The sequence below is a fragment of the Euprymna scolopes genome, chromosome 16 (assembly GCF_053919585.1).
Source record: "Euprymna scolopes isolate OS-2025 chromosome 16, ASM5391958v1, whole genome shotgun sequence".
NCBI lineage: Eukaryota > Metazoa > Mollusca > Cephalopoda > Sepiida > Sepiolidae > Euprymna > Euprymna scolopes.
The window spans coordinates 128,266,917-128,278,295 of record NC_136497.1 but is presented as its reverse complement, the minus strand read 5'-3'; positions in this window follow the sequence as shown (position 1 = coordinate 128,278,295).

Below are 11,379 nucleotides of genomic sequence, written 5' to 3'. Positions count from 1 at the left end.
GCCTCCCCAATGTCCCAGTTCACTTCGCACTTGTTCAGCGGAGATCTGGTCAGCGCTCTCTCCTCAGTCTTTCTATCCTCCGTGATCGTTCTCAGATATTTTGCATCACTCTTTTTTGCAGGGGGCGGTGATGAGGCAGTGGGAGGGGATGGGTAGGGGATAGAGAACGTATAAATATGCAACTTCAATGTTCTTGGTTTCATGTAACGCTTTTTTTTGTTTTGCCTCTTCATTAGTTTGTCTGGCTGCGCATGTGTCTCGTGTATCTGGTCTCTGCATTCAGGAGTTTTCCTTTATATTTGAGTTTTTTTCATGATTGTTATTCGTTGTATCATTCCAGACATTCCTTTGATTCGAATTTCTTCCATTTTTGTTTCAAAGTTTGTCATAATTGTTCCTAGTGCTCCTACTATTATAGGAACTATCTTGATTTTCTTCCTCATCCAGATCCCTTTTCAGCTCTCTGGCTAGCTCTGTATATTTGCTCAATTTCTCCATTTCTTAGATGTTCGCTCTGTGGTCAGCTGGAACAGCAAAGTCTACGATTTGACAGGACTTTTCTTTCTTGTTAATTATTAAGACATCTGGTCTTCTTTCTTGGATAGGGTTTGTTGTTGCTGTTGTTGTTGTTCTTCTTCTTCTTCTTCTATTTCTTCTTCTTTTTCATCTTCTTCTTCTTCTTATTATTATTATATGTACTCTCTATGATTCATCTTGTAGGTCATCACAAGAAATTGCTCACTAACAGCAACCGGTGGTCTATGCGACAACAAGTTTCCCCAGATGTCTTATTCTCTCTATCTCCTTCGATAACCTTTGCAAATGAATTTGCATTATCGCAACAGCCGCATCCGATTGACTCCTTGCTGGCCACAACCTCATTATTATTATTATTATTATTATTATTATTATTATTATTAGTAGTAGTAGTAGTAGTAGTAAATGTTCTTTGCTGGTGATGAAAAGAGGAGTAAAGGTTCATTCGAATAGAATAGTGCTGCCAAATGGAGAAATCATGAAAGAAATAGAAGATACACGATATAATATCTGGAGGGTGTAGGCATCATGAACAGAGAAATGAAGCAAAAAATTCAAGAAGGAGTATCTTAGAAGAATGAAACTAATTGCAAAGTCGAAACTCTATGGAGGAAACCTAATGAAAGCAGTAAATACATGGGCAGTCAGTGTTTTGAGATACAGTGCAGGAATTTTATAATCGACTGACAAGGATTTGCATGCCATTGATATCAAAACAAGAAAAGTTTTAGCAATGTTTGGTATATTTCACATTCGAAGTAACGTAGCAAGGCTGTATCAAAAGAGGAAAGATGGTGGGAGAGGATTGAAAAGTGTAAAAGATTGTGTTAGAACCGAGGAGATGTCGTTGAAGGAGCATGTGGTTAGAAGTGAGGAGTGGATGCTTAAGGTTGTGGCAAATGAAGCGGAGGTATGTGATACCAAGGCTGATTATGTGAAATGTATGGATAGAGAAAGGGCAGAAGAACTGGCTAGGAATAAAATGCATGGAAGATTCTTCCAGGATATAGCAGAAGTGGCTGATCATGGCAATGGCTTGGAGCTGGGTATGTGGCTAAGAGTACTGAACCTTTTGTTTGTGCAGCACAAGAGCAGGCATTAGGAACACGATTGTTCAAAAAAGTGGTTCTAGGAGAGGGAGTTGCTGCAGAATGCTGGATTTGTGGTAAGACCTCAGATCAATTGCGCACCTTGCAGCAGGGTGTAGTGGACTGGCCCAGAGAGAGTACCGCAAAAGACACGATCGCATTGGACTCCGGATATATTGGGAGGTGTGAAAGAGGGTTGGAGTGAAGTGTGCTGGAAAATAGTTTGAGGAGGTGTTTGATGAAGTGAGAACAAGTGAGGATGGCAAGGTAGAGGTATGGTGAGACAAAAGGGTCATAACGACCAAGCAATTGGAACATAATCGTCCGGATTTGGTCGTCATTGACAAGGTCTCAAAAAACTGGCAGATTGTAGACAGGAATGTGAGAGAGAATGAAAATGAGAAGTGGAGCAATGATCCATTGGCCTTGGAGATAAGGCGTATACACGGAGTTAAAACACAAATAATCCCGGTTGTAGTTGGTACACTAGGAGTAGTATCAAGTCGCATGGGAAAACAATTGAAAAAAAAACTACAAATCCCCGATGTTTTAGGCGGCCTTCAAACCTATGCAATTATAGGTACCACCAACATGTTTAGGAAAACCTTTGATCTTTGAAGCTCCTGGTTGGAGCCGGGATTAAGGGAAATCCTCTTGAAATAAATCCCCTCCCTTTCCAGAGAGACGTTCATAAACGAAATCAGAATTATTATTATTATTATTATTATTATTATTATTATTATTATTATTATTATTATTATTATTATTATTATTATATGTACTCATTAGAAGTTCTCACGTAGGTCACCATCAGCTATTGCTCCCTGACAAAACACGACGGTGTTACCTGAAATCTGGGTGACAACAAGTCTCCCCACATTTCTAATACTCTCCGTCTCTTTCGATACCTTGGCAAATGAATTTATATTATCGCAACATTCGCATACAATTGACTTTTCTCTGGCAATGATCATAGGTCATCACTGACACTTGGACGACGGTGTTATATTATTATTATTACTATTCTTTTTCTACTATTTGTTGTTATTGTTGTTAAAAGTGGTTCCTAGAGAGTCTTATTAAGAGAGATTATGTTGCGTTCTGTGTTCGTGTTATGAAGAGATTCATATATATAAAATGTTCATACTTAGAAGTGTTAGTGAGGAGGTAGTGTTGAGACGGTCTTAGTGTTCACATTGTAGATATGAGATGTCGAGACATTGTATGTGAAGACATTTTAAAACAGGATATATAAGACATATAATGATAATTTCACTTTACTGTTTTGGTAGAGTTACAACACAAAGACGACGTTTATAAAAACACATGAAGGGTTTATTTCTTCTTCGACCGGTCGTAGTTTTCTTAGTCAGGAATTCAAAGTTTTACATTCTATGTTTCAAAGGTGACCGTCTCGCTTCCAGACGTTCGACTCCCATCTCTGGACTCCAGACTGTCGTCTCTCGTCCTCCGACTCTTTCGCAGACTCTCCCTCAGACTCCCTCTGCTTACCTCTAAAGTTTCTAACTATATCGAGAACTTCCCATTTTCAATGACGTCATACACATGTTAAAACATGTGTCTTCTTTCACGTGTTCTGGAAATGCGTGTCGAATACATTTTCCTTTGTTTACAAAAGGAATTTTAACCTATATTCCCAATAACCTATATTTCCAATATGTTAAAAACATGTTTATTAAATTATCCTATAGTTGCATTCCTTTTCTTAAAACTATTTTATCTATAAGCTTAACAATGGCTTGTTTTTACATTTCATTTGCTAATTCTCTCTCGTAATCTATTTCTAAACCTAAATTACGAGGTTAGAATTTCGTCTATTCTATTTCATATTTACATTTAACTAAATCTCTCTATTTTTATACTTACATGAAAAGGGGACAGCCCTTATCATGTAACATCCCTCCCTTCCATATTTCACAAAAAAATGTATGCATTTTTAAATTTAGTACATTTTTTTTACATCTACACAACCATACGGCTAGGAAAGATCTGGCTAAAAAAAAAATCTTTCAGTCAGCCCTCCTCGGCCGACTTCACAATTATTATATTTTTATAAGATCAGAACCTTTCTGATCTTCTTGGCATTTACTTTTTGGGTGTACGGTCTTTACCTATAGTTCTCATCAGCTACTTTTCAGCCACCCATATGCCGCAGACTAGAGGTTTCCACCTCCCTCGAAATGGACGACTCCCTTCGTCCTAAAAGTGTCCTGATCGTCTCTTTCCGCATGGTTAGTCTTATCAAGTATAGCTTAGTTTTTTTTATTCTATAACTATCTTATACAGGACATACCAAATGCTCATAACTAATATTCTTGGTTGGCTTTAACTATCAAGATATACCTTTTTTTTCTCTCATACGGATTCACTCGGATTTCCTTGCCTGGATTCTTGAAACTTCGACGAGGATTTAAAAATATCACCCCTAACTAACTAACACCTTTTTTCCCCGCGCCACATACCTATATTGCGCTCTAAATTCAATCTAATAGCCCAATTTCTTGTGATTTTCTTTTCTCTCACCAAAACTTCCAAAATCCAGCATATATATCCCACATTTATGCCTCTCTAAAAAAATACAAGGTTATATCTTTCTTACGTAATCTACGGTATATTTTTGCCTGCCTCTCACTTCATTAAGCTATAAGTGATTGCCTCGGGACTACCTATCATCGTTTTACTGGTCCCCTTAAGAATTTTCGTATTCTTTCCAACGCCTGTTTATTAATTAAGCCAAGTCTTACCACTTGCTTGGAGTCGTTACGTGCGACCAGCTTATTTTAAGCACTTAATTAACACAGGTTCCCAAATTTTCCGAATAGGGGCACATCTTGTGCTTATCAATCCCTACTAAGTAACTTTTCTTGGAAAAAATTATAGGATCTCTAAAAAAACAAAACAAAAACCAAATGCTAAAAAAACATCTTTCTTACGGCTTATCACATCTAAAACCTCTCTAAATACCCGTTTACGTAATTTTAATTCTTGTCCCCCTTCTAAAATTCTCACTGAATCTGTAAGCCAACCATACGTCTTAACTAGTTTTATTTTCTCCTAGACTGTTTAAATCTAATGTATATTTACTGATGACTTTGAATTCCTGCTGTGAAAACAATAACATTTACATTAAGTACAAATGTACAATATGGTTCAACATCAACACATTTTCAAAAGAAAATACCTTAATACATTTAAACATTTTGCAACAAAACAAACAAAACAAAATAAATAAATAAAAATTCGTTACATTATACATTTCAAAAGTCCATTAACGCAATACAAAAAATTGTCCCTTTATCAAAGACCAGAACAATTAAAACACACTAAAAAACCGAAAATATTCACAATGCATCAATTTGATTTTCATTTCGGATCCTTCTTTTTTTTATAGTGTATTTTATTTCATTTATTTATTTATTTTTAATACTCGAGAATTTTAAAAGTACTTTCGACTTTTGACACTAAATTGTTATTTATTATGATTGACAGTTTAACATAAATTAACACACACATTCTTATGAATGACACACTGTCCTATTTTCTATTTGTGTGCGGCCGCATTCAAAAACTATTTTATCTCTAAGCTAAACAATGGCTTGTTTTTACATTCCATTTGCATATTCTCTCTCGTAATCTATTTCTAAGGTTAGAATTTCGTCTATTCTATTTCATTTTTACATTTAACTACATCTCTCTATTTTTATACTTACATGAAAAAGGAACAGCCCTTATCATGTAACAACAGTAAGCCCCCCTATGTCTCAGTTCTCTTCGTACGCATGCTTTCTCTTCTCAGTCTTTACGTCCTCCTTGACCCTTCTACTATTTGGTGTACTGCTAGTCAATCCTGACTGTATAATAATAATAATAATAATAATAATAATAATAATAATAATAATAATAATAATAATAATAATAATAATAATAATAGTAGGAGCACTAGGAACGATGCCGAAAAAACTTTGAAAAAAGAATGTCAGAAATTGGAATCAGAGGAATAGCTGCAAAAATACAACGACTAATGATAATGAAAACGGCTGAAATATTAAGAAAAACACTTGAATGCGGAGAATAACACAATACAATATAACGAAGAAGCGTTACAGGGAATGAAGAACACCGAAGCTGCATATCTACAAGTTCTACACCCTTGATTGTCTCATCACTAGAAAAGTGATACCAAAGAACCGAGAAGGGTCAAGAAGGATTGAAAGACCGAGGCGAGAGCGCTGCCCAGTTCTCGGCTGGACAAGTGCGAAGAGAACTGGGACCTTGGGGAGGCTTAGTGCCACTCAAATTCCAGTATAAACCAATGGCCACTGCCAGCGAGAAATCAATGGTAAGCGGCTGTTGTGATGACGCAAATTCATTTGCAAATGCTATCGAAGGAGGTGGAGAGAGCTGGACGTCTGGGGAGACTTGTTGTCACTCAGCTTCCAGAGAACACCACATATTTCAAATCAGATCGTTTGCTGACTTGTGTGAAAGCTCCATGTGAGCCAATAATAATAATAATAATAATAATAATGATAATAATAATAATAATAATAATAATAATAATAATAATAATAATAATAATTATTATTATTATGAATATATTGTTAATTTTATGAACCATTTTAAACATGTATGCTGTTCAGAGTGCCTTTATGTATGATAAAAGGCACACGTAAAAATCGATTGAAAATGTATATATTCTGAAACACTACCTCTGTGAACTTCACTCTCTTTGGAACCTGTCCATTTTTACTTAGAGACAGAAAAAGAGAAATATTGTCCAAGCGGGGGTCGGTAGTGAACAGCATCAGTAGGTAGCAGTGTGTGCGGAGAATGTCAGGTGGTCCGAGAGATGCTGAACTGGTCAGTAGATTAACAATCAAGATCAGTTTGTGAGTAATCTTAGCCAATCTGCCACGGCCTGCAGGAGGTCTTTGATCAATAGAGGCGAACGACGCGTTAGGTGCCGATTCGGAGCCAAAAGCTTAGAAATGGTTTTGCACCGAATTAAGTTTCTGTTTAAATTCATCAATCGTCGCCAATTTTCCTGATCTGTTTTCGTTTTTTTCTTTTTATTTTGTTGTGTTCATTAATGTTTATTTTTGCTTTCTTTTTTCTTCTTTTTTTTTGTTTTCTACTTCCCTGTATTTGACTTTTTTTTCTTAAAACACAGGGAAGAATAAATACATTCTTAATGCTCGGTTCTCATTTAACCCGTTAGAATCCACTGTCCTATAAATAGGACAACAAATGTCTCATCGCAGGTGCCAGTCTGAGCTTCAATCTATGTCCCCATCCCCGTCAACTTTTCAGCGAAAACACTCGTCTAACCCAAATCACTATCAATAGTTTCCCACACTCTTTATCTGTTCCTAAAACGAAATGTAGATTCCATGAACAAAGCTTCTTTCTTAGAACAGCACGCGTACAGAACTCTCTTCATTTTGCCGGATTTCCAGCTGATACAATCTGATTGTCTTCAAGTCCAATGTAAACAAGTTCTTGATGAATCGTCTCCCTATGTAATCCAATTTACAAAAATTCTACTACCTATGTTTACTACACTATAATCACATTGACTAATGTATACCAATTAACCCTTATCCTCGAGTGGTCACCGGGTCTTAATAAGTGGTGATTCCTGTGCATAAAAATACTTTCTTTATAAAATATAAGATAATATAAATTACTGCCTACAACCCAATTACTCTAAAATACGCATAAAATCATTCAATAATCATTAAATCCGCCCTGAGAGTTTATAAACCTTCTTAGAAATGACATTTGATATAATTTTATTGTTTCGATTATGCATTGTATCAAACAACACCCTGTCAATCTCATATACAGTCATACAATATTTATGAAGTACAAGTCGCTCATGTTGTAATATTGACATCATATATATATATATATATATATATATATATATATTATATATATATATATATATATATATAAGCAAAGTGTTAATAAAACGTTAAACCACTTTAACAAGAGTTACAAACATATTTAATTTTCAAAAGGAAGATACAAATTAAGTGGATTGTCCTTAATCCGCTAAGTTTCAATAGAAATTCTCTCCTTCTCATCAAAGGGCAGGAATTAGTAAAATGCGGAATCGGATTTTGTTTGCAAAGTATTTAATGGAACTGCAAGTAAGCCATAGATCTTACTTGGTAAAAGTTAAAAATAGTGAAGCAGAGGGAATGGGGAAACGAAAAATTATTTCACTTAAATGGATGGTCGAGTGAGGACTAGAAGATCCAATGACGGTTAAATCCAAAATAGTTGGTAAAATTCCGGGATCCAGAATAAAAATTTAAAGGCATCCAGTTACTGGAAGAAATTTCGAGGTCATCCAAAAGGCAGACTTCAGTGAACTAATTCACAAATGAATACAAGAAAAAAGAATGAGTTCAATATATTATTATTAAAAGAAAGATAAATTGTGCGGAGAATAAGGAAATGGAGAGATTTCAATACGCTAATGTTGATGCCAAACTTCTTTTTGATTTTATTGAGATTGTATATTTGATTAGAATTATTTTATAAATATTAAGTCTTTAATATTTATAATATATTTTAAGTTTACTGTTTTGGATTGTGTTTGTAAACTTAAGTGTAATTCTTAATTAAATTAAGTATATATATATATATATATATATATATATATATATATATATATATATATATATATATATACTTTCAACCGAAGCTTCGTTTGGCTATTAAGCGAAGCTCCCTGTCTGTTCATTTGTAAACAAACTAGCTGTTTGAGCACTGTAAAACAATGGGCTTCTTTAATAGGCACTTGATGAGGGACATTTGCAGGCAACAGTTCGTAGCTTTGTGGATAGAGCTACCGACTGTCATCTCGATGATTGTAGGTTCGATCCACGGTTAGAGAGATGTGCTTTCTAGCCAAACTGATGATACAACGAAACAATACTGTATTTGAATGGTTATATATATATATATATATATATATATATATATATATATATATATATATATACTTCAGAATAAAATTATCTAAAAATCAGCTGGTATGGAAACCTGTGATTTTAAGTCTTACAAAATATTATTAGCAGTAATATTCTATAAGTACTATCCCATCTAAAGAAACATAGCTCGGTATACAAGATAGAGCAAATAAATAAAGTTTAGTCACTGATTTAAGCAAATAAGGTATAAACCATTATAATTTAGCAAATAAGATGTAAACCATTATAATTATTTGCTAATATGTTCTTCTCTGAAAAGATGGTAGACATCGACATCCTATAGGATAAGGAGTTATAATATTTCCAATGTATTCTTTGTCTTGTATTGAATTATAAAAATCTTTTGATTTGGAATTTAACGATTTCACGTCATAAATTTTTAAATTTATTGAATGACGAAAATTGATGTTGGAAGTCCGTGTGAAGAACATAATTGCCAAGGCGTTGTCACAATAAGTCTTGCCTTATTAAGCCACTTATTGACAAAAAAGTGAAATGTAAGCCTTTTGTGAACTAATGTGCCCCTTACCGTTGTGTGTAAATTTATAGCTAAATAAATAGCTGAATTCATTTCTAAAATGCATGTCATGTACCACGTGTCCACTTATGTGAGTCACTAATTTACTTTCTACATAAAATAAATAAGTTTTCGTTTCAAGTTGTGTATTCTAACACAGTTTGAATCGTTGCACATCGTTTAAATTTAATAGTAAAAGAATAGACACCATGTATGCACAATATCATCGCTATATATATATATATATATATATATATATATATATATATATATATATATATATATATGTGTGTGTGTGTGTGTGTGTGTGTGTGTTGTATTTTCGGGTGTAATAGAATGTTCAAACGAGCAAAGTAAATAGCAGCAGTTTATCTCAAATACGACCAGGTATTTGTTGGAGACGATCTGCGGTCAGGCATAATATTTTGACATTCTTAATCATTTCTACTGAATTTAGCCAATATATCCATCACCACTTCCGTGAGGGCAATAATACTATCAAGTATAGGCAACATTTTAACTGCACATTCTTATGACATATCTCTTTGGGGGATTGCCCCTAATTTGTTCGAACCTGTTACTGGCCATGATATTTCTTCTCGTACGAGTCACATTATACCTGCACATTCTCGTGACATATATTTCTGGTAGAAGCATCCTATTTTTACCATCCTCATATGGTCAACAATATCTCGCCACGTAATAGCCACATTTTCCTCCTAATTCTCGTGAAATATCTCTGTCGTATATAAATCTAATCTATACAAAAAAAAAATCCCCAAACTCTATCAACAATATGTATTAATCCATCAATTGAAAAATATTCCTTAAGCTCCAATTCCTTGGGAATATTTTAAGGAATTTTTGGCATAATCTGGGCATATTTTTTCGATTTGAAAATTCAAATAAGATTTTCGATATATTTGACATAAGATTTGACATACATTTTTATTTGACAGAAGAATTTTATTTGACATAAAATTTTTATTTGGCATACAATTTTATTTGACATAAAATTTTTATTTGACATAAATTTTTATTTGACATAAAATTTTTATTTGACATAAAATTTTATTTGACATAAAATTTTTTATTTGACATAAAATTTTTATTTGACATAAAATTTTTATTTGGCATAAAATTTTATTTGACATAAAATTTTTTATTTGACATAAAATTTTATTTGACATAAAATTTTTATTTGACATAAAATTTTTCTTTGACATAAAATTTTTATTAGGCGTAAGATTTTTATTTGACATAAAATTTTATTTGACATAAATTTTTTTATTTGACATAAGGTTTTTATTTGACATAAGATTTTTATTTGACATAACACTCAAGATGAGAACAATTTTACAAATAATTTAAATAATACAAACTTCTCTCTGATCTTAAGCACATGGTGCAATACGAAAGTAGCTGGTTAATTTTAATGCATCCAAAACCAAACCTTTATCTTTACACCATCAACGCTCTGATACCCGTCTAGCACCGAGTGAAATGAATGATTCCTTGTTTTGACCTTTATTCTGGGTCTGACCTTCACTGATGATCTGAAATGGAATACGTGCGTTAAATCCGTTGCCAAGGCTGCTAAAATATGGTGGGATCGTTCTACCGCTCCGGTAGATTTCTCACTGCTGATGAAATTCTCTATCTGTAAGAGTCAAGTACGTCCACCGCTGGACAGAAACTGCTAGAAGCCTCTTATTCTGCCTTGACAGAGTTTAAAATAGACTTCCTTGCCTAGTGGGAGATGTCATTTTCTCTTCGCTGCAACCTCTTTCATACAGAAGAAACGTACCGAGCCTGTCTCTGCTTTATCGTTAGTTTCGTAGCGAGTGCCTGTCTGAGCTCACATCTATGGTCTCCCATTTTCTGGCTTTCACGAAAACACTCGTCTTGCTAAAACAACTATTAATAACTTTCTCCACTCTTAATCTGCGCCTAAAGCTAAACGTAGATTTAATGAAAAAAGCTTCTTTCTTAGAACTGCACGCCTGCGGCACTCTCTTCCGTTTTCCTGCTTTCGAACTAACTACAATATGGTCGTCTTCAAGTCCAACGTAAACAAATTCTTGATGAGCCGTCCCTTTAACTAATCCAATTTACTAAATTTCCACTACTTAAAATTGTCCCGTTGATTACCGGACATTCATTAACCCTTATCTTCTAGCAGCCTCCGAGCCTTGATAAGTGGCGACTCCTT